This window comes from Mus musculus, chromosome 17 (genome assembly GCF_000001635.26).
Source record: "Mus musculus strain C57BL/6J chromosome 17, GRCm38.p6 C57BL/6J".
NCBI classification, from domain to species: Eukaryota; Metazoa; Chordata; class Mammalia; order Rodentia; family Muridae; genus Mus; species Mus musculus.
Window position 1 is genome coordinate 46,834,544 of NC_000083.6, and position 22,381 is coordinate 46,856,924.

General features: G+C 48.1%; 1 protein-coding gene across 3 annotated transcripts in view; it reads right to left on the reverse strand.

Moving 5' to 3' along the window:
- Positions 1-22,381, reverse strand: part of Bicral (BRD4 interacting chromatin remodeling complex associated protein like) — a 92,327-nt gene that overhangs the window by 36,428 nt on the left and 33,518 nt on the right. The gene's annotated exons all lie outside the window — the stretch shown is intronic.

The window sequence follows — 22,381 nt, forward strand, 5'->3', positions numbered from 1 at the left end:
GGTTCTCGGCATCTGCCACCCAAGCCCGGCAACCTGAGCTTCATCCACACAGTGTGGCTCTGAGAGAGAAACTCAAGTCTGAAAGGCCACCCACCCACGAGGGTCTCTCCTGCTAGCACCTCAAAGCACTGAGATTATCTGTTACCTCAAAGTTTGAAGTTTCCACACTGGGGTGGAAAAGGAAAACTATCTCTATAAAGTTGTCCTCTGACCACACTACACGTGGACTCCCCACAATAAAAACAAAACAGCACTGACTGCTCTTCCAGAGGTCCTGAGTTCAATTCCCAGCAACCACATGGTGGCTCACAACCATCTGCAATGGGATCTGATGCCCTCTTCTGGTGTGTCTGAAGACGGCTACAGTGTACTCATATACATGAAATAAATAAATCTTTAAAAAGAAAGATTTATTTTTATTTTATTATTACTTTTTAAAGATTTATTATTATATCTAAGTACACTGTAGCTGTCTTCAGATGCACCCGAAGAGGGTGTCAGATCTCATTATGGATGGTTGTGAGCCACCATGTGGTTGCTGGGATTTGAACTCAGGACCTTCGGAAGAGCAGTCGGGTGCTCTTACCCACTGAGCCATCTCACCAGCCCCTTTCTTTTCTTTTTTATGACAGCATTGGTCACTGTCCTAAGGCTTGTTGAGTAGTCAGGCTGGCTGGCCAAGACAGCAGGGATCTGTTGTCTCTGCCTTTCTAGGGTTGTAAGTGTAAGGCCCTGGGCGCAGCTTTTCAGGGATGGTGGAGGCTATAACTCAGGTCTGTGCTTACACTGGGTCTTTTGTTAAATCCTGATTTACTGTATTTCATTTCCCTTCTGTGGTCTCGCCTGTCTGCAGTGCTGCAGACAGAAACAACCATGACCCCAGATTTCTACGCATGCACTATCACTGAGTTGTGTCCCAGGCTTCTCCTCTCATGGTTTAAGCTTATGTAAAATAGTGGTAACCATTTCCTGCCACAAAGTCAGCCACTTAAGGCCTGCTCATTCTGAGAGGCGTTTCTTAGTGCTCTGATCTCTCTTCATTCTTGACTGGATGCCAGACAAATGCTGCTGCTTCTTCTGCTTCTGCTGCTTCTTCTGCTTCTGCTGCTTCTGCTTCTGCTGCTTCTTCTTCTGCTGCTGCTGCTGCTTCTTCTGCTTCTGCTGCTGCTTCTGCTTCTTCTGCTGCTGCTACTTCTGCTTCTTCTTCTTCTGCTTCTTCTTCTCCTCCTCCTTCTTCTCCTACTCCTCCTCCCCCTCTCCCCTACCCTCCTCTTCTTCCTCCTTCCCCTCCTCTCCCCCACCGTCCTCTTCTTCCTCCTCCCCCTCTCCCCCTCCTTCTCCTCCTCCCCCTCTCCCCTACCCTCCTCTTCTTCCTCCTTCCCCTCCTCCCCCTCTCCCCCACCCTCCTCCTCCTCCTCCTCCTCCTCCTCCTCTTCTTCTTCTTCTTCTTCTTCTTCTTCTTCTTCTTCTTCTTCTTCTTCTTCTTCTTCTTCTTCTTCTTCTTCTTCTTCTTCTCCTCCTCCCCCTCTCCCCTACCCTCCTCTTCTTCCTCTTCCCCCTCTCCCCCACCCTCCTCTTCTTCCTCCTCCTCTTCTTCTTCTTCTGCTTCTTTTGCTTCTTCTGCTTCTGCTTCTTTTTTTTTGTTTTTTCAAGATAGTTTCTCTGTGTAGCCCTTGCTGTCCTGGAACTCTGTAGATCAGAGTGGCCTTGAACTCACAGACATTCTCCTGCCTCAGCCTCCTGAGTAGGTGGGAACACAGACAAGGGCTGGCAGGCACAGTGGGCCTCACATCTGTACATGTTAAATTTATACTATCAGCTACTGAATATCTTTTAATTAAGAAACTCTTTTTGTGTATGGTGTTTTGCCTGAATTTTTCTTGTTATGAATACCCGGCACCACAGGAGGCTGGAAGGGGCATCTGGTCTTTGGAAGTTACAGGCGTTGGGAGTCATCACGTGGGTGCAGAAAACTAACCCTGGGTCCTCTGAAAGAGCAACCCGTGCGTGTGAGCATTAAGCCACCTCTGCACCCCCAGGCTGGGCACTCTTTCTCCATACAGAGATCTTTGGGTTTAGGATGCAGAGATTTACTAAAAACATTTTGATCCTTTTAAACCTTGGGTGTTTGTCTTTTAAGATAGGGTCCTGGAATTCACTATGTAGATCAGGCTGGTTTTGAACTCGCAGAGATCTGCTTATTTCTGCTTCTAGAGTGGTAGGATTAAAGGCATGCACTACCATGCCTGCCTGCTTTTAAATTGTGTTTGTCTGTTTTTGCCTTTTTGAGACATGGTTTCTCTGTGGAACTCTGGCTGTTCTGGAATTCACTGTGAAGACCAGGCTGGCCTCGGACTCAGACATCCTCCTGCCTCTGCCTCTGCTTCTGCCTCCTGAGTTCTGGGTGGGACTAAAGTTGTACACTGCCACACCTTGCTCTGCTTTCACATTTAAAACTACATGTGTGTTGGTGGTGGCCCACGCCTTTAATCCCAGCATTTGGGAGGCAGAGACAGGCTGATTTCTGAGTTCGAGGCTAGCCTGGTCTACAGAGTGAGTTCCAGGACAGCCAGGGCTACACAGAGAAACCCTGTCTTGGAAAAACAAAAACAAAAACAAAAAACAAAAAAAGAAAAAACAAAACAAAACAAAACAAAAAAAACTGCATGTGTGCCTGATGTCTCTAGAAACTCGTGGGCGGAGCACACTGTGGAGGTAGAGGATGCCTCTGGACCGGAGCTCATCCCTCCCTCCCATAAGTAGGTTCAGACATCAGTCTCAGGTCCTCAGGCTTACACTGGGGATCAAGAGGCACCTTTACCTACTGAGGCATTTTGCACCCCTTTTGGACAGGATCTGGGGTAAACTAGACTGGCCTGGAATTGGCTATGAAGCTGAGGATGGTCTTGAATGGCTCTTTCTGCCCCCACCTCCCAAGCGCTGGGATCACGGGTGCGCGCCTCCGTCCCCCTGGGTTACATGGCGCTGGAGAACCTACCCAGGGTTTTATGTACACTAGTTAATCACTCTCCGAGCCACAGTCCCAGCTCATGCTGTCTTGATTTTATTTTATTTTATTAGTATTTATCTTATTACTTTTATTTACAAGCTCAGGAAGAGGACACTTTGTGAGAACCCACTGCCTTCTCCACTGGGTGGGTCCTGGGGAGTGGAGGCAGGTACCTTAACCTGTGAGCCATCTCACCTTGTTAATTTTTAATATAGGGCTAACTTAATTCCAATCGAGACTGAGGCTCCTCTGAGTACTTCACTTGCTGTCCCATGAATTCTGTATGTTAGGAGTGAGTGAGTGTCAAGGGCAGCTGGCTGTACTCCTTTTGGGTCGTTCCTAAGACTAAGACTAAGATAGGGATGTAGGGACTACTCAGCAGTAGAGCATTTGTCCAGAATGCCTTAGGGGCTTAAGAGGTCCATGTCCAGTCCCCGGGAACTTCCTCCCCACCCTCACCCCCTTAAATCACTTGAAGAAAGAGGCACTGCAGGTTTCCAGAATGTGTTCTCTGTGCAGCACCCTCCTGCTGCCCCACTGTGTGCCATGGCCTCACAGTAGGCTGGCCACTTAAAAGTTCATCACTAACTTCCCCTCTCAGGGATCCGTAATCTGGGCAGCCTCACATGCAGTGTCTAAAGTCCATTGTTTCATGTATTATGTCCAGAGAGACAGAAAATTACATTAATTTATTTGTGCATGAATGTGTGTGTAGTTAGGTGCATGCCACACCAATGCAGAGGGCAGAGGGCAGCTTCTGGCATCAGTTATCTTTCTACAATAGGAATGGAGGAGACAGAGCTCCAGTCTTCAGGCTTGGCAGTAAGTGCCTATCCTGAGCTGTTACACTTGCCCTACAGTTCCCAACTTTGAACTGTTTCTTGTGTAGGCAGATAAAGCACCAATTCCCTGCAGTGTTTTTATGAGGTGTTTAGTGTCTTATCCATCTCTGTGGGTGTGAGCACTCGGGCGTGCAGTCCTGTGAGCACACAGAAACTAAAGGACAGTCGCGCTCTGCCTCCCTCACCCTGTCATGGTTAGGACGGCCTCACACCAGAATAGCTTGCCATTTCAGCTAGGATGGCTAGCTAGCGAGCTTCTGGACTGGCCTTGACTTCTCTCTACCTCAGAAGCTTCTAGGATCTGCCTGTCTCCACCCTAGCACACTTGGGTTACAGGCACACACAGCCACACCCAACCTCTTACTTGTGTGCTGGAGACTTCATCTCAGATTCTCACGCTTACACAGTAAGTGCTAGCTACCTGCTGGGCCATCTCCTCAGCCCTCCCACCCCTGAGGCTTCAGTAATAATAATAATAATAATGATAATAATAATAATGATAATAATCACTTTAAAGGAAAATACCAGGAGCTAGTTGTGCTGATGTATGCTCCTGTCTATAATCCCAGCCCTTGGGAGGCTGAGGCAGGAGGCTTGTCTAGAATTTGAGGCCAGCCAGGGCTACCTAGTAAGTTTCAGTTCGGCTCGGACTGAGAGTTTGTCTTAAAGAAACACAACAGGAGCCTTGGTGCGGCTCTCACTCTGAAACCTCCATGGTGGGAGGAGAGAGCTGGTTCCTTCCAACCTCAAACCCCAATCAAGGTGTACCGCGTACCAGAACATACACACAGGTGAGTGTAACTGAAACAGCATGAACTATGAAATCAGAGTGTCCCCCAAGAGTGAGAAGAGAGGGGTGTTTCTTCCTTGATTGTGATGAAGAGCTTAGGAAATGGAGGGCTTCTTGGCTTCTTCTAATTCCGTCAGTAATCAGGCCATCCAGTGATATAAGAATATTCAGCTCCAATTGTGTGTCAGGTACTACACGAGGGGCTTTGGACATCAAACCAGTATGCCACGGCATGTAATGAAGGCAGAAAACCTAGCAGGTCTTGGTGGCACAAGCCACTGATCACAGCACTCCTGAGCCAGAGGCAGAGAGCAGGAGGTTCTCTATGAGTTAGAGACCAGCTTTGTCTACAAAGCAAGCTCTAGGCCAGACAGGGCTATATAAATATTGAGAATCTGATTGAAGGGAGAAAAAAAGGAAACATGATGCATATTTTGTAGGACAAAAAAACAAGACTGAAAACTTTACCTACTGCATTTAATAAACAGTTTCCAGTGGGCACCCAAATCAGCGAGCTTGTTGGGCAATATCTACTACTTACAGAATGAGTAACATTTTTGTGTCTTAGGTTTTTTGAGCAGGCTCTCTCTACATAGCCCTGGCTGTCCTGGAACTTACTATGAAGATCAGGTTGGTCTTGAACTCACAGAGATCTGCCTGCCTCTGTCTCCCAACTGCTGTTAACAAAGGCGGGCGGGCGGCACCAGGCCAGCATGAGGAGGAGAAGCATTTCTTGTCAGTTAGGATTCATCACTGTCATTCCACTGCTTTTGTTGTGGGGTGGTTCTAGGCTGGTACGTCTGTAACTGCAGGGTGTCACCCTCTGGGGTGTCTGCTGCTTCTAAGGAGCTCACTGCCCTTTGAGGAGGGACATGTAGGGACCTGTTACAGAGGCTGACAGGATGACCCAGTGGGTAACGGTTTGCCATGCAAGCCTGGCAACCTGAGTTCAATCCCCAGAACCATCTCCACATAGCTGTCCTTCGGCTCCACATGTGCCCTACAGCAGCCATGCCCCTCCCCGCCCCTCAGACACTCACACAGACACCAGTAATAACATAACAAGACATCTGCAGCATGAAAGCGGTTAGACTTCCCAGCCCCTTTCTCCTGACTTTTCCAGGTTATGAGCATCATTCTGGAATAAGCACTCTGACATCAGTAGGGATGAAGAGTGGAGCTGTCGAGGAGGATGGTAGCCAGAACAGCCCCTGAAGGGATGAAGCAGCAAGACTGTAGGAAGCCTATGCGCAGTGAACAGTGAGCGGGTTGGTAAGGGCAGCGGCTCACTGTCTCAGCTGCTCCTCCAGGTCACTCTGTTCCAGGGAGCGTGACATCACACTGGGGAAACAGGCAGTGCTTTACGTAAACAAGGACATCAATAATCACTGTCCAGTAACTAGCCTTTTCCACCATACTCTACCTCAAGCTCACGGATTAGAAAAGATGATATTTTCAGCTGTAGTGTGCAGGAGAAAGGAAGCTGAAGGTGTCTGGGCAGGAGAGAAGACTGGCGGATGTGAGGGTTTGAAGAACAGCCTCCATAGGCTCACCAGGGAGTAGCACTATTTGAAAAAAATCATAAGGGCTAGGAGGTGTGGCCTTGTTGGAGGAATTGTGTCACTGGGGGTGGGCTTTGTTGGAGGAAGTGTGTCGCTGGGGGTGGGCTTTGAGATTTCACACTGGGCCTGGTTGGTCTCTTGACCTGTGCACTAGGATGTAGCTCTCAGCAACTATTCCCACACCACTGAGCTCCGCCATGCTCCTTGCCAAGATGATAGTGGACTAAGCCTCTGAAACTGTGAGCAAGAAATTAAAAGCTTTCTTTACTCCCGCGCAGCACTTGGGAGGCAGTGGCAAGCAGATCACTGAGATCGAGGCTAACCTGATCAGCGAGTTCAAGGATAGCCAGGGCTACACAAAGAAACCCTGTCTAGGGTTGGGGTAGAGGGCTGATCATAGAGTCTCTTCACTGTACTAGAAGAGCAACTAAGATAGTAAAGTGCTTACCTACAAGACTAATGCCCTGAGTTTGAACCCCCGGATCTCTCATGAAAACTAGACAGAGCTGTACACATTTGGACTCCCACTGTCTCCCTGGGGACATGGGGAGCAGAGACAGGAGAATGGCCACAAGTTCGTGGCCAGCCAATGTTCACAGTAGTGAACAGAAAGAGCCACTGTCAAGGACTGACACCCAAGGTTATCCCCTGAGACACATTCAAACACATAGACACATATGCATCACACACAGGAGGAAGACTCAATGTGCCTGGCTCTGGCTTTGCAGCTACTGTTCAGTTAAACCCGTACATGCTCACTGTGTTAACCAGCTAAAAGCCTTCAGCAAAAGGAACATATTGTAAAATCCCTCAAAGGCTCAAAAGGTGATTCCAGATGTGGGCAGGCCCTGGATCAAGTGCAGTCTGCAGGCCTTTAAAATTAAGTCCTGCCTGGGTGTGGTGGCGCACACAGTAATTCCAATAACTCAGAGGCAGAGGCAGGAGCATCACAGTACATTTCAGGCCAGCCTGGCCTACATAGGGAGCTCCAGGCTAGACAGGGATACAGAATGAAACCTTGCTTCAAGAACAATTTCAGCCATGTGTGGTGACGTATGCCTTTAATTCCCGCTCTCAGGAGGCAGAAGCAGGTAGATTCCATGTCCAATTTGGTTTACACAGAGAGTTCTAGGGTAGGCAGTGCTACACAGAGAGGTCCTGTCTCAAAAACGAGTAACAACAAAAACAATTTTAAAAAAACCAAAAAGTAAACCCTGCTTGAAATCAAGAGGGATAGTAATAAGGCTAATATATTACGCATGTCAGCAAAAAGAATGAACCACACGTGGGCAGCAGACTGACCAATAGTGAAGGAACAGTATCTGGGAAGGCTGTGCAGAGGCTGGGGACCCACAGGAGACAAGGCTCATTTATTTTGGAGAATGCCTTAAATATAATAAAAGCAATAAATCTTAGCTGTTACCATATCTAAGTTTTTCTATCATATTTACTTATAGTGTGTGTGTGAGTGTGTGTGTTGTGAGAGTGCCTGCATACACAACATACACACATAAACCAGTGCCTTAGTGCATACGTGGACGTCAGAAGACAACCTGAGGGAATCAGTTTTCTTCTGACCTGGTCCTGGGTAATGAAACCCAGTTCACAGGCTTGGTGGCAGATGCCTTTCCTAAATGAGTTATCATATTAGCTCCAGTTTTTCTACTCTTAAAAAAAAAAAGGATACTTGTTCATGCTGTCACTTGTCCATGTTGTACATGCTGTCATGTAAGTAGACAAAAGGGAGGGGACTTTCTCCCAGCAGCCCCACCAAGGCCTAAAGTTCACGGCAACACCATCAAAACATAAGTTAAGACAGTGCCAGGACTGGGGAGGTGGTTCAGTATGGAAGAATAGAATACTTGCTGTAAAAGCAATAGTATTTGAATTCAAATCTCTGGAAGCTATGTAAGACAGAAACAAAAGCAGGCACAGGCAGACAGACAGACAGACAGGAGTTTGTTGGCCAGCCAGCCTAGCCAAAATGGTGAGCTTCAAGTTTCACTGAGAGCCTGCCTCAAAAAAATAAGACGGAGAGTAAGAGGAATACACCTGACAGCATCCTCTGATCTCTGCACACGCCCACACACTATACGCACAGACACACAAAATTAATTAGGGGCTGGAGGGCAAAGAGCACCAGCTCCAGCAGAGGACCCTGATTCAATCCACGGCTCCCACCCATCTGCAACTTCAGTCCCAGGGGCTTGAGGCTCCCCTTTGAACTCTGTGGGTGCTGTATGTGCATGGGTCACAGAAATATATGCAAGCAAAACATCCATCTACATAAAATGGAAAAAATTAAAAATGAATTAAAAGATTGAATTCTAGCACTTGGGAAGATGAGAAGTTGGAGGGCAGTCTAGGCTGGACCCCAGCCTTGGAAGGGGGAAGGCTGGGAATGGGGCAGCTGTCCACAGCAGTGCTTGCTGTGGCTAAGGGAGGCTTAGGGAGGCTGTGCACACTCTTCAAGCCCACTGCTCTCTGTCAATGAGTAACACGTAAAATATTTTGGGTTTGCAGCATGTTCCAAGGAAAACAGCCCTATGAAAACAACCAACAATGTTAACAGACAAAGGAGTTGCCAGGACTCCCCTTCCTTAAGGGCACTCAAGGACAATGTGTGACAGCAAAAACTTTTTTTTTTTTTTTTTTTGGTTTTTCGAGACAGGGTTTTTCTGTATAGTCTTGGCTGCCCTGGAACTCACTTTGTAGACCAGGCTGGCCTCGAACTCAGAAATCCGACTGCCTCTGCCTTCCAAGTGCTGGGATTAAAGGCGTGTGCCACAATACCCGCTTTTTTTTTTTTTTTTTTTTTTTTTTTTTGAGACAGGGTTTCTCTGTTTAGCCCTAACTGTCCTGGAACTCAGAAATCTGCCTGCCTCTGCCTCCCAAGTGCTGGAATTAAAGGTGTGTGCTACCACTGCCTAGTGGCAAAATCAATTTTTAAAGAAAAAACATGAGAGGACTTTTAAAAAGTTTAAAATGATTTGGCATGCTTGTAGTGTAGCAGGACAAGGAAGGGTTCTGAGTTTAAGGCAGGCCTGTGTCACAAGGCAATCATCTGCCATAAATAAAGTAACAACAGGTTGAGCCCACTGGCTAGACCTTTAATCCCAGCACTACAGAGGCTGAGGCACTGCTGAGAGCTCAAGGCTAGCGTGGACCACACAGGGAGTGCCAGTCGTTAAACCTTGCACGACACACAGAAGCACTGGGGTAGCCAGGCATGTTAAACACCCAGGCTAGCTCCATCAAAGGAAGGGATGCAAAACCTGCCTTCGATGCAGAAGGCTGGGAGCAGACGTGCTACGTGAAGAGTCTAGTAACCACTGCACTGTGTGGCTTCGGGCACAGCAGACCCTCTCCCAGGCCCTTGTCACTAACCTGACAATTTACAGAGCTACAGAGCCCATCTTTATGGAGGATGTCACACATGCCTTTACAAAGACTTCTGATTGATGTACCCACATCTCAAGCTTTATTGTACGCGCAGGGCTGAGTTCATTAGCACCAGGAAAAGTCTCTTGCTTCAATATGCCTGCCACGATGAGCTCTCCTTTCCAACAGAAAGGTCACACTCGAGAGCTGCGTGTGGACGCTTGAACTGCTCAGTCAGCCTCACACCTGGGACCTACGCTGACTTAACGAGTTGAATCCACCTGCCTCCTTGCCTCTGACAGATGTTCTGCAGGAAGGCAGACAGACAGACAGACACATAGTAAGACAGACACACACACACACATAGTAAGACCCTACCTCAAAATAAGCAAAGAAATCTAAAAGCCACGGGACAGGGAATTGGCTCGGCAGACAGAGGTGCAGAAAAGCTTGAAGATATGAGTGAGTTTGATCCCCAAGACTTACGTGGTAGGTAGAGAACTCCTGCTGTTATCTTCACTTCCCTAGTGTGTGCAGCAAAATATTAAAATATTTGAAAATAAAAATAAAATTTAAAAAATGTCTAAATATAAGAAAGAGTATATTTAGCATTTCAGATCTCTGAGGAAAAGGAGCAGGACCTATCAGACAGCCCCGCATGTGCTTGTGGAAGGCACTGAGCCTAATCTGTGGGAGACTAAGGGGGGAAATCTCAGGAAAATCTCATCTTTCTTTGTTGAGATGGGGATTTTGGTCAAGTGATCTCCCTAGCAGCCTCCTAGTAGCAGGACTCCAGGTACGTACGTGTCAGCACAGCAGGAACAAATACCTTACGACCCAAACAGATGGCAGCCGTCCCGCTGGAGAATTGCTGCACACCACAGGCCTCTCCGTGGCCATTAACAAGGTAAAGTGCCCATCTGCCGATGAACGCAGTCAGTGCCCCACAGAGCCGGCTGCCAACTCCTTTCCCCAACTCCATTTCCTGCCTTATCAGATCCTAGAAGGACTAGCGGAACCCTCCTTTCCAACAGAAATGTGAGAGTATCAAGTGTAAGCTTGAATTTCCAAGCAGCAATTCTGTGTGTGTGTGTGGGGGGGGGGTGTCAAACCCAGGACTTGACACATGCCTAGGTACACAGCGTGCTCTGGGCTACCCCCTAATGCCCCCACCTTTAAATCTATCGAGGGAGGACAGGGGAGGTAAGTGAGTATGCATGCTCACACAAGTGCACGAGTACAGACGTCATGCTTGTGAAGTCAGAGGACAACTTTTTGGAGTCAGTTATCGCCTTGCCCCCGACAAGGCAGGCCAGCTGGAGATGAAGAGCTCTCCTGTCTCCACTTCCCACCTCGCTTAAGATCGCATGTGCAATCCTCACGTCTGCCTTTTCACCCGGGTCCAGGCAGCAAGCTCAGGAATTCAGATTCCCAGGGCAAGTGGTTTTATACGCTGAGCCACCTCCCTGATTCAGTGCCCAAACTTTAAAAATATAATTAACTTTATTAGGAAGTAGCTCGGTTTATCTAAGATATTAATTAGAAGTGTAATTAATATACTTAAAAGACACCTGACATTCTTGGGTTTTGTTTTTGTTTCTTTCAAGACAGGGTTTCAAGACAGGCATGCAGATCTATGAGACAGAGGCCAGCCTGGTCTACAGAGTGAGTTCCAGGACAGCCAGGGCCACAGAGAAACCCTGTCTCGAAAAAAATTTTTTTAATTTTTTGAAGAATTGAACTGAGCATGGTGACGTAGGCCTGCAATCTGGGAGGCTCACAATGGAAAGTGAGGCTCAGGGCTAGCCTGAGCTATATAGTAAGACCACTGCCTCAACATGAGGAGGGGGAGAGGGGAGGAGGGCATGGAAAGATGACTCAGTGGTTAAGAGAGCTGGCTGCTCTTGCAGAGGTTCGGTTCAAAGCTAGCCACAGCTCACAACCTTCTGTAACTCCAGTTGCAAGGGATCTGACTGACAGCCTCCGCCGGCCTCCACGGTCACCAGGCATGAAAGCGATACACACATACATGCACAAAACATTCCATACACAGAAAACAAGTCTAAAATAACATGGGGGAGAGGCAGGGAGGAGGGGACTTGTTAGAAGGGTGGGTATGAGTAAGGCTGGTGGACCTCGAGGGCACAGCACGGCCTGTTGGGCACCAGAGCCAGGGTTCTGACTCTAAAGAAGGTGAAGGACGGACAATATTTACCCGAAGTATTTGTTTGCCTCTGCAGATTGAACCCAAGGCCTCATGTAGGCTAACACATGCTCTGCCACTGAAAAATGCATCTCTATAGCTTTCCCAGAGGCTCTGGAGCTAGGTCAAGTATAAGAACCATTCAACCATCACAGAAGTAACGGTTGCACAGTTCGTCCAACTCCAAAAGCAGTTCCGTCTTGTCTAAGCAGTACCACTTGAATGCTTCCATAGGCTGGCCTTAACTTGCTAAATAACCAAGGATGACCTTAGATTTTGGCCTTAACTTGCTAAATAACCAAGGATGACCTTTGTGGAGAGCAGTACCGCGAGCAATCGCGTGCATGCCGTGAGCAATCGCCATTATAAGATGGCGCTGGCTTCCACTGCGCCTAACTAGTAAACAAGCCTTATGCGCAAGTGCAAGAGTGAACTCACGACTATTCACTGCACATCTCGCGGCGGTGTAGTAATGGGGTGATGGGCGAGCAACGAATCAGGAGCTGTCACGCCACATCAGGTGCTGAAACGTCATGCTGAGGGCTATATAAGCAGCCCCCCCCCCCCCCAGAAGTAAGCAATAAAAGCTTTGCTGCAGAAGATTCCGGTTGTCCTGAGTGTGTTCTTGCCAGCAGGGACAAAAGCTTGGGATAGACCTTAGATTTAAGAGTTGGCGCCGGGCGGTGGTGGCGCACGCTTTTAATCCCAGCACTCGAGAGGCAGAGGCAGGTGGATTTCTGAGTTCAAGACTAGCCTGGTCTACAGAGTAAGTTCCAGGACAGCCAGGACTACACAGAGAAACCCTGTTTCGAAAAAAAAACAAAACAAAACAAAAAAAAAAAAAAAAAAAAGAGTTGGCATATCTCCACTTTCTGAGCACCAGGATTAAAGGCATGCAACCACCACACCCAATTTATGCCCTGCTGGAACCGGAATTACTAGGAACTCTGGTCAAGTGGATGAAATCTATAATGTTTCCCACCTAACACGCCATTTTGCAGGAAGTCTTTTGTTTAGTGCGCTCCCCCGCCCTCCATTCTACACACCCCCTCTTCCACCCAGAGAGTCCCCTCACAGTGTCTCTTTCAGGCAATCCCCACCTGATTTTGGTTTTTCCCACTTAATCCCTCTTTGCGTGCCATCACACTGGGCTGCCCACTGAGAACGCCCCTACAGCGCTTGAAGTACTGAGGAGCAACCAGTGACCTGACTGGGAGAGGCTACTTCACCTCTCAGTTGAGAGCAGACAAAGGCCCCTCTGCATTTGTCCTTCCTCTTAACATCTGTCCCCTGTCTCAAGAGTACCCCTTTAAAACAAGCTCCATCCAAGGAAACGCCATTCCCATTACTCCCTTTCTCAGCTTATACACCTGCAGTGGCCCACACAGGTCCCAGCCCCGTGGAGCCACCGAGCACAGGACACACCACGCAAGCTCTGTTCGCAGCCTTGTACATGACTGCCCCAGAGCTGCAGGTTCGCGGGCTACCTAATCTTCCGAGTCATCATAGCTACCTTTTACCCCCATCATCCCACAGCACGCGACCAAGTTTACTCAGCTTCCTCTGCTTGTCCCATGAGAGGAACACATAGGTTAGTGATTCATAGAAACACCCTGCAAAGCTCCCAAGAGTCCATGAAAAAACCTGCTTAATGTTTGATGAGTGAATGAAGGAACGAACAATCGGGTGCCCCTGTGCCACCCTAGTGAAGGCTCTCTCTGTCCTGACTGGATCTCTACTTAGCCATCGATCACTGAATCATCCCCTAAGCTGCATGTACCCCAAAGTGCGCTCTCGAGTGCTGTGCACAGAATGAGTTCTTAGTATCTGATGGGGGAAGAGGGGCTCGTGAGGCGGTTCTGGGGTAAAGGCACCTGTCTCCAAGCCTGATAACTTGAATTCAATCCCTAGGATTCAAATGGTAGGAGAACCAACTCTCACAAGTTGTCCCCTGACCTTCACTCTGGAATTGTACCTCAAACAAATAAATAAATAAATAAATGTAATTTAAAATTGCAAATCAGTATCTGATGGGGCTCGGGTTATAGCTTGGTAACATATTTTCCTGGCATGGTTTCACTATCCAACCAACCCACCTACCAACATCAAGACAGCAAAACCCACAGAACAATGGAAGAAAAGTTAGGTTATTTAAAACTGAACTTAAGGATGGAAAGTTGTTTTTTTTTTTCAGGCAGAGTCTCATTATATATAACTGGCTGGCCTTGAATTCACATCCTGCTGAGTCTGCCTCCAAGTGCTGGGGTTAAAAGGCATGAGCTACTACTATGCCTGACAGGAATGGAAAACGCTTTGACGATGAATAGAATATCAAATTCATTGTTGTGGTCAGGATAACCTTGAGCCTCAGGCTTGCCCTACCACACCTGGTTCCTGCCAAGCTGGAGACTGACTCCAGAGAGCTGTGCACGCTAAAGAAGCTCGCTGCCCACTGGACCGCATCTCAGTCCCTTCCCGCGCACACCTTTAATCATCTCTAGACAACTTACAATCCAGATACCGTGTAGTTATGGAAACAGCAGCTATACTGTGTTAGTAAGAGATGATGGGTCTTGGGGGGGGGGGCGGGCGGCGCTTTCCTGACTACTTCCCCCTAGTGGTTTGTTGACTCTCCAGGGGTGGATATGAACAAACTGACTGCATTTATAAAGTTCCTTAGATTACAAAGATAAGCTAGCTTCTTTTTGCATGTTTTGTGTGTAGTGTACATGTGTGCCTGCTTGTTCAAATGTAGAAATCTGACACTACAGTCTTAATGCTCTCTGCCTTGTCCTCTGGGGCACGGTCTCACTGAGCTCACCAGTGTGGCACCCTGGCTCGCCAGTCTGCTTTGAGTGCTCTGCCTTCCAACAACTAGAATTACAGGTGGGCCACTGAGCCCACCCACCCACCCACCTGTCCGCCAGTCTGCCTGCCCAGCATCTGACCGGACTCTGGGGATCTGAACTCTGGCTGACCCAACTGTCCAGCCAGCAGCTGACCCACAGAACGAATCGTCTCTACAGCCTGAGATAGGCACATTTTAAGTGCATTAAAGAACGTACTCAGGTATGTGACACTATCCTACAGTTTTATATTCAGCTCAGCTTCTCTAGGCCCTCTGTTTCAGAGAGCAGGGTGCCCTCCCTCACCTTTCTTGGTCTTACTCTCGTCTCATTGCCTGGTACACTGTTCGGGCCCACCATCTATACCACATAGGCAGTGACAGACCTGTAACAGTGAGTGAGGACCACAAGCATGTGACACACGTCTGCACTGTCTGGTGTTGTTTTAGATGAGGGTCTATGCGGTCTTGATGGTTCTGAAGCTTGTCATGTAGACCAGGAAGGCCTGGAACTCAGGACTTCTGCCTACCTCTGCCTCCGGAGTGATTATAGGGGTGTGCCATCACACTTGGCCAAAGGGTCTACTTGTAAAGAGAAGTGGACCTCTGAAGTAAAATAGCCATTTGCAAAAAAAAAAAAAAAAGAAAAAGAAAGAAAGAAAGAGGCTACCTGGAGTGCCAGGCATGGTGGCTTCTGTCTGGAGAGCCAGGTTTGGTGGCTTCTGTTGTAATCCCAGAACTTGAGGCTAAGGCAGGACTGCCAATAGTTCAAGGCCAGCCTGGGCTGGACAAATTGTGAAAGTAAGAAAAATGAAAGGATGAGAAAGAGACCTAGAGAGCAGATGAGGCTCTAAACACGTCCCAGTGCCAAGGTGCTTTTTTTCCCTTTATGTGTGATCTCACCTAGAGGAATCCTGGGCAGACTTCTGCAATTTCTAAAGTCAAATGTTCACAGATCTAGGGAGTCAGAATACAAACACCAGTAAGGATTAGCCTACTTCTAAGTACACTTATCTGCACTTCTAGGAAATCTCAGAGTTTATAAAGGAAAAAAATATATGGTTTGCTTCCTTTATATTAAAAGCTAAAAGTAAGGCTGGGTGGTGGTAGTGGGTGGCGCACGCCTTTAATCCCAGCACAGACAAAGGCAGGTAGATTTCTAAGTCTGAGGCCAGTCAGGGCTACAACAAAGAAGCCCTGTTTCAAAAACAAAACTAAAACAAGCTAAAATAAACTTCAAATCAAAACGACAAAACCCTGGTAGCAATCAAAGGCCTGTAACTCCAACTCCAAAGGGTCTTCGAAGTCCTCTTCTGGCCTCCGAGGGCACTGCATGCATGTGGTGCACATACATAAATAAACGCAGGCAAAACATCTAGACACACAAAATAAAAATAAGATCTCAAAAAACAAAGCAAAACCACAAAAACAAAAACATACTTTTAGTCAGGCATAAGTGCACTCCCAGCATTCAGGATGCTGAGGCAGGAGGACTTTTTTGAGCCCAGTCCTCTTGTATGAAATGAGTTCTAGGCCAGCCAGAGCAACAGAGTAAGTCTTTGTCTCAAAACAAAACAGGGCTGGGAATGCACATGTGAAAATCACGCCTGAGGCCCAGGCCTGCTCTCCAGCAAACACAGATAAACTGTCAGCTCAGGCCCGGAATGACACCTAGTATCCCAATCACCTTACTGCCAGGAGCTCCCCTTCCTAGGAGCACTGAGGATAACCTAGTCCTGAGGAGATAGGAGTCTGCTCCGGCATGTGTCGAGGCTGGTGTCAGGTTCATGGCCGCTCGTTTCACCACTGAACCTCCTCACCCCAGCAGCCTTGACTTTATTTTTTAAAAAGAACCAAAACAGCTGGGCAGTTGTGGTGCACGCCTTTAGCACTTGGGAGGCAGAAGCAGGTGGATTTCTGAGTTCGAGGCCAGCCTCGTCTACAGAGTGAGTTCCAGGACAGCCAGGGCCACACAGAGAAACCCTGTCTCGATCCCTCTACCCCAAACAAAACAACCCCCAAAACTCTGTTGTCCAAGCTCTCGCTCTCCTAAAGTGATCCTTACTTCAGCCTCGGACCCTGGGTCTTTTCAGCCAGCACCACAGGACAAGTGCCATCATGCCTGGTCAAGGTCAATTTTAACTTGCTAGACCTCAGAAATCTCAGCTGTATACAGCTGTACTAGTTGTAGATTAAACAGTTTAGTATAAATGCCAAAATGTAATAATTCAGGGACTCTTCCCAAGGGACCTTAGGTAGGTCATTGACTCTTTTCATAATACAGAAACTAGGGATGGACCTTCAGCAATATCTTCAGACAGGATCTCACCATGTAGCCTAGTTTGGCCTAGAACCCAGTGTAGTTCACACTGGCCTCAAATATAGAGATCCTCTTGCTTCTGCCTCCCTGAGAGCTGGGATTAAAGGTGTGTGCCACTGTACCCACCGACTTTAACATGTATTGAAAGGCCATCAGGGTGTGAAGCAGGATAAAAGTGAGACAAATAATATTTGTGAAATGTTTACATTCTAGCCAGGAACAAAGTTGAACTCCTGATGATGTAAGGAAGTTGGATTTGGTGGACCTGAAATAAGCCACTTTGAGAGGCAACACCTATCCTGACTTAAGAGCTTTGGTTCTTCTAACGCAGTGTTTGATGTGTTTGTAGCCAGTGAGCCAAAGAAGCCACAAGAACAGGAAGTGTTCAATTTACAACTTTATTAAGAAATTGATAATTAAACAAGTCACACCCTTTCAAGAGTGTCTAGGACTAAGGGAGCCCTTGGGACTTTCCTGAATGGAAGCACTGGAGGGAAGGGAGAGAGGACAGTAAAGACCCAGCGGCCCCACCCAGCATCCCATCCCAAGGCATCCTTCAAGCATCTTTATTAACACTACTTGCTGGGAGAGCTCTGCTCATCCCACATGCTGCTGCTTAGTGGCTGTTTCTCTTCCCCACTATTTCCATCCAACTAAGACACCTCCCAGGAATGCATCCTTTCTCCCTATATTCAGGCCTTCTTAACCTCCATCCCTAACAAATGGCCCTGCATCTTCTAAGCCAGTTACAGTAATCAATTTTGAATGCCTTTTTTCTTTTCTTTTAAAAAGATTTATTATTATATCTAAGTACACAGTAGCTGTCTTCAGACGCACCAGAAGAGGGCGTCAGATCTCATTACGGATGGTTGTGAGCCACCATGTGGTTGCTGGGATTTGAACTCGGGACCTTTGGAACTGCTGAGCCATCTCTCCAGCCTCCCCCACCCCCCCCTTTTTTTTTTAAAGATTTATTATATGTAAGTACACTGTAGCTGTCTTCACACACCCCAGAAGAGGGCATCAGATCTCATTACTGATGGTTGTGAGTCATCATATGGTTGCTGGGATTTGAACTCAGGACCTTCAGAAGAGCAGTTGGCGCTCTTAACCTGCTGAGCCATCTCACCAGCCCCCCCCCCTTTTTCCCTAATTTCCCTCTACTGTTATTCTGTAGCCAGTTCAAGGGACACGAACCTAAGAAAAAGTACTACCAGCTGCCTCAAAGAGGAGCCAGCTGGTTAAGGGTTTTATACATTTCCACTGGCATCCTTTGGATACTTTCTTCCCTCAACACCTCTCCCTCTCCCCAGTGCAACTGTGCAAAGGTCAAAAAGTCAAACTGGGGCTGGGAAACAGCACAGCAGTACAGAGCTCTCAGTGCGCAGACTCAGGGCTCCAGGCAGCAGCCTGCAGGTGTCTTATGTCCCACTTGCCCTGCAGCCCGAGATGACCAACAACTTCCTTCTGAAACCAGCCGCCACCTGTTCTTCCTGCAAGATGCTGGCCATGCGTGAGAGCACCACAGCCTGCCCTCCATCCCCGCCTCCGAGGTTTCACTCCCTCTAACTCCTGCTCTTCTTTTCTGCCTTCACTCCACTCTCCTCCCACCCTGATAAACCTTGTTCTTAGATCTGAAATTCTTTGTCCTTTCTCAAGAATCCTGCCCCTTTATCAGACTTGCTGTTTTATTAATCTCTCCCTCTTGGGTAGATACTCTCAGCTCATGTGAAAATGTTGGAAAATGGCTCTGGAGGTAAAGTGCCTAAGCCTTGGGTTTGATCTCCAGAACCATGTTAAAGATGAAAGACTTGACAGACCTACACACACACATTCTCTCCCCACACCAAGTACTCAAAATGAGGCTGTAACCCCGCTGCAGTATTTACTCCCCACTCTTTGAGCCCAGCCCTTCAACTCACACGGCAGAGAAGCTGCTTGTCAGATGGGTGGGCATGCCGCCACGGCCTAACTCCTCAGCATTCCACTGGGCACACTACTGTCCTTGCACAGCTTGGTCCACTTCTGTGCTCTCACATGACTTGGGCTGCTCCCAGGACACACCCACCAGCCAGTGACTTCTAACAGCTCAATTTTGGTACCCAACAAGTGGCATATGAATCCTGTCACCATCCCTTGCCAGCTAGTCCTCTTCTGGTCGTCTCCAAATTCTAAGTGGCACCGTCAGCCACTCAAAGCTTGGCCCATAAATGAGAAGCATAAATGAGAGGCATTCTTTTTTTTTTTTTTTTTTTTTTTTTTGGTTTTTCAAGACAGGGTTTCTCTTTATAGCCCTGGCTGTCCTGGAACTCACTTTGTAGACCAGGCTGGCCTCGAACTCAGAAATCTGCCTGCCTCTGCCTCCCGAGTGCTGGGATTAAAGGCGTGCGCCACCACGCCCGGCTGAGAAGACATTCTTGATTCCTTCCGCTCTTGCAGGACCAGACTACAGTGCAAACCTTTCTAATCCCTACCTTTTACACAGCGGTCAAATCGTCTATAAAGAACATGAGCACTTCTGCACTGGTAGTCCTAGGACTAGGAAACTGAGGCAGGAGGATCACATGAACACAAAACTTGAGCCCAAGCAATTAAGCACGACTATGATACTGAAGTTTCAAAACAAAAATCCTCCGCAGTGGATTGCTCGTTAGCAATGCTTGCAGCCCTGAGTTCAAATCCCCACCCTACTCCCTTAGACCATAGCTTCTCACTGCAATTAGGACAAATCTAAGAATTCCCTAAGTGGCCTAATCACAGCAGCTCCAGAGAAGCTCGGCAGCCTTCGCTCCCTTTCAGTCTGCTCTACACAGGCGGCTTGGAACGACAAACCCTGCTTCTGAGGTGGCTAGCACAGCTCATGCCTTCGGAGAAACTTACTAGGCAGCAAGGGCTACTCCCAACTCATATGAAACCTCCAGCTTACAGGTTTTCTCCCACTGGCTGTGAATTCCATGAGTTCAGATGTCTTGTTTTAAATTCCACTCACCACTACTTTTAATGATTCTTTCCCTATAAACTAGACTATTTTAGAGAAACCACGGTTTTAAAAGCTTTTGGGCTTTGTGTCCACATGCAAGTGAAAACCTTTTAAGCTACACAGCTATCCTGTCTACTCGGCTTGGCTGGACTTGAAGGCGGGCAGTTACTGGCCTATCTGATTTCTCTCTAGCTCGGTGTCCTATCTTAATCTTTCCTCTTGAGTCACCTTGAATTCTAGGAACAAACAGGACTGATAACATCCCTGTGGCAAGGGCCTCCAGGGGCTGTGGGCCTGCAGGGCTGGGGCTGCCCGGATCCGGGATGAGGTGGCTGCTTGGAGCACAAGCCACTAGTTTCTCGGGAACCAGACTACACGGGGAACCGGACTCCTTCCTTCCACCTCCACCTCCTGCTTTCCTGGCCATTTTTCCTGTGTAACATCAAAACCCGCTGAGGATGGAATTCTGGGTAATGTCAGTGCCTGCAAGAAGGGTTTGATAAGTCTCTTGACCTGTCCCTAGTCTCAATGAGGCCACAATGTGTCAGCTTTTCACCCCTACTCCTCTTTTATTGGTGTACCTAGACCAGCGTGGAGTCTGGCCTGTTGGTAGGGCCAGAGCCAGGGCTTTTGCCCTAAGTACTCCAGTAATAGGGCCACAGAGATGGCCGAGGGGAAAGGTGATTCACTGTAAGCCCAACGACCCGAGTTTAATCCTCAGGACCCATGTGGTAGAAAGGAAATGTAATTTAAAAAACCCTCCAGTAACACTCAGAAGCAGACTCAGTACTAAGATTTAAAAATCTCATGATATCTAAATTCTCTACAAAAAAAAAAAAAGCTTTAAATGACTTTAATACATGGCAGGAAGAAAGGGAAAAATAATGAGCTGTCACTCAAACCAAAATAATATGGACCGAAAATCCGATGTTGCCCCCTCCCGCACATCAAGTTCTAGTCTAGTACAGTCTAGTTCTAAATCGGCGAGAGTACTAGCTGTCCCCATGGGCTCTCAAACAATGGACTCTCATTCCAACTTCTCCCTGATGAGGCCGGAATTTCAGTCCTGGAGGTGGAGTGCCACGCTAAAACTGACCACAGCTCATCTTGGTAAATAATGGAGATGGCAGATCTGTATTTTAAAGCACCTCCCAGTTAATTCTGATGGTCAGATTCAGTGTGGAACTTTGTGGGGGAATGCAATTTTTGCTGCTTAAAATGGCTACTAGCCTGAACTAGATTAATAAAAACAGTCTGTCATGAGTAAGCCACAAGTATTTAAAGCACTAAACACTTTCTGGAAGTGTTCAATGTATGGCAGTCCCTAACATCCACTGCCTACCTACTGTATTCAGACACAAAGAGCACCACACACTGTGACTTTTAACCACTAGAAAATTAACTATTTCCATCTCCCAGTGCCTCCAGAGCTTCCCAGACCTTCCTCCTCTCCTGTAACGTTTTAAGACCTCTACACACCTGCCCGGTATTTATCTATATAAGGAAACTTGGTTTTTACAAAATGAAAAAGTATGCCGGGCGGTGGTGGCGCACACCTTTAATCCCTAGTGCTTGGGAGGCAGAGGCAGGCGGATTTCCGAGTTCGAGGCCAGCCTGGTCTTCAAAATGAGTTCCAGGACAGCCAGAGCAATACAGAGAAACCCTGCCTGGACTGGACTCCCCCCATCCCCCCCCCCCAAAAAAAACCAGACAAAATGAAAAAGTACACTCTGAAGCTTAACTGAGTTTCTTCGATCAGAGATTTAATTAAGATAGTCTATGAAGTCCATTGAAGGCCCAAACTAGAAGTCACTTGCAACCGTCTCGTCCCTGCATTCTGGGGACCAGATCCAGGTCTGTTTGACAAAACAACCAACTAACTACAACCGGTTTAAATGAATTACAGTTGGGCCGGGCACGTTCCGGGAAGGCAGAACGACCCTGTCCTTAGCGTTGTCAGCTGGGGCTCTAACCCCCAAGAATCAGGAAAACCAAGCAAGGGGGTCCCCAAAGTCTTGCCCTCGGCCGAGCCTGAAAGACTATGCCGTCCATCCCGAGATCAAAGAGGAAAACACGGGGGGGATGAGCGGAGGCAGGGAGGGACGCCATCAACCAAGGAACCCGACCACATCCCACTATTTTCGGCCCGAGACAAGCGACCGAAAGCAAACCGTCACCACCTCAGCCCCTTCAAGCCCCAACGCGGCGAGCCAGCCTTTTGGGTCTGGGGGTCTCCGCGGCCTCGGCTCCATCCTCGGGAGCCGGCGGCCCGCTCCTGGCTCCCGGACTCCGGGAGCCGCCCGGGCCGCGAGGGAAGATGGCGGCCGCCGAGCAACTGCGCCACCAGCCCTGGCTACAGGCCAGGCCGAGCGCCATCTTAGCGTCCTCCGGCCCGCCGCCCCCACCCCCAGAAGCCGCTTTCGGGGTGACTTGGGAAGCCCTCTGGGC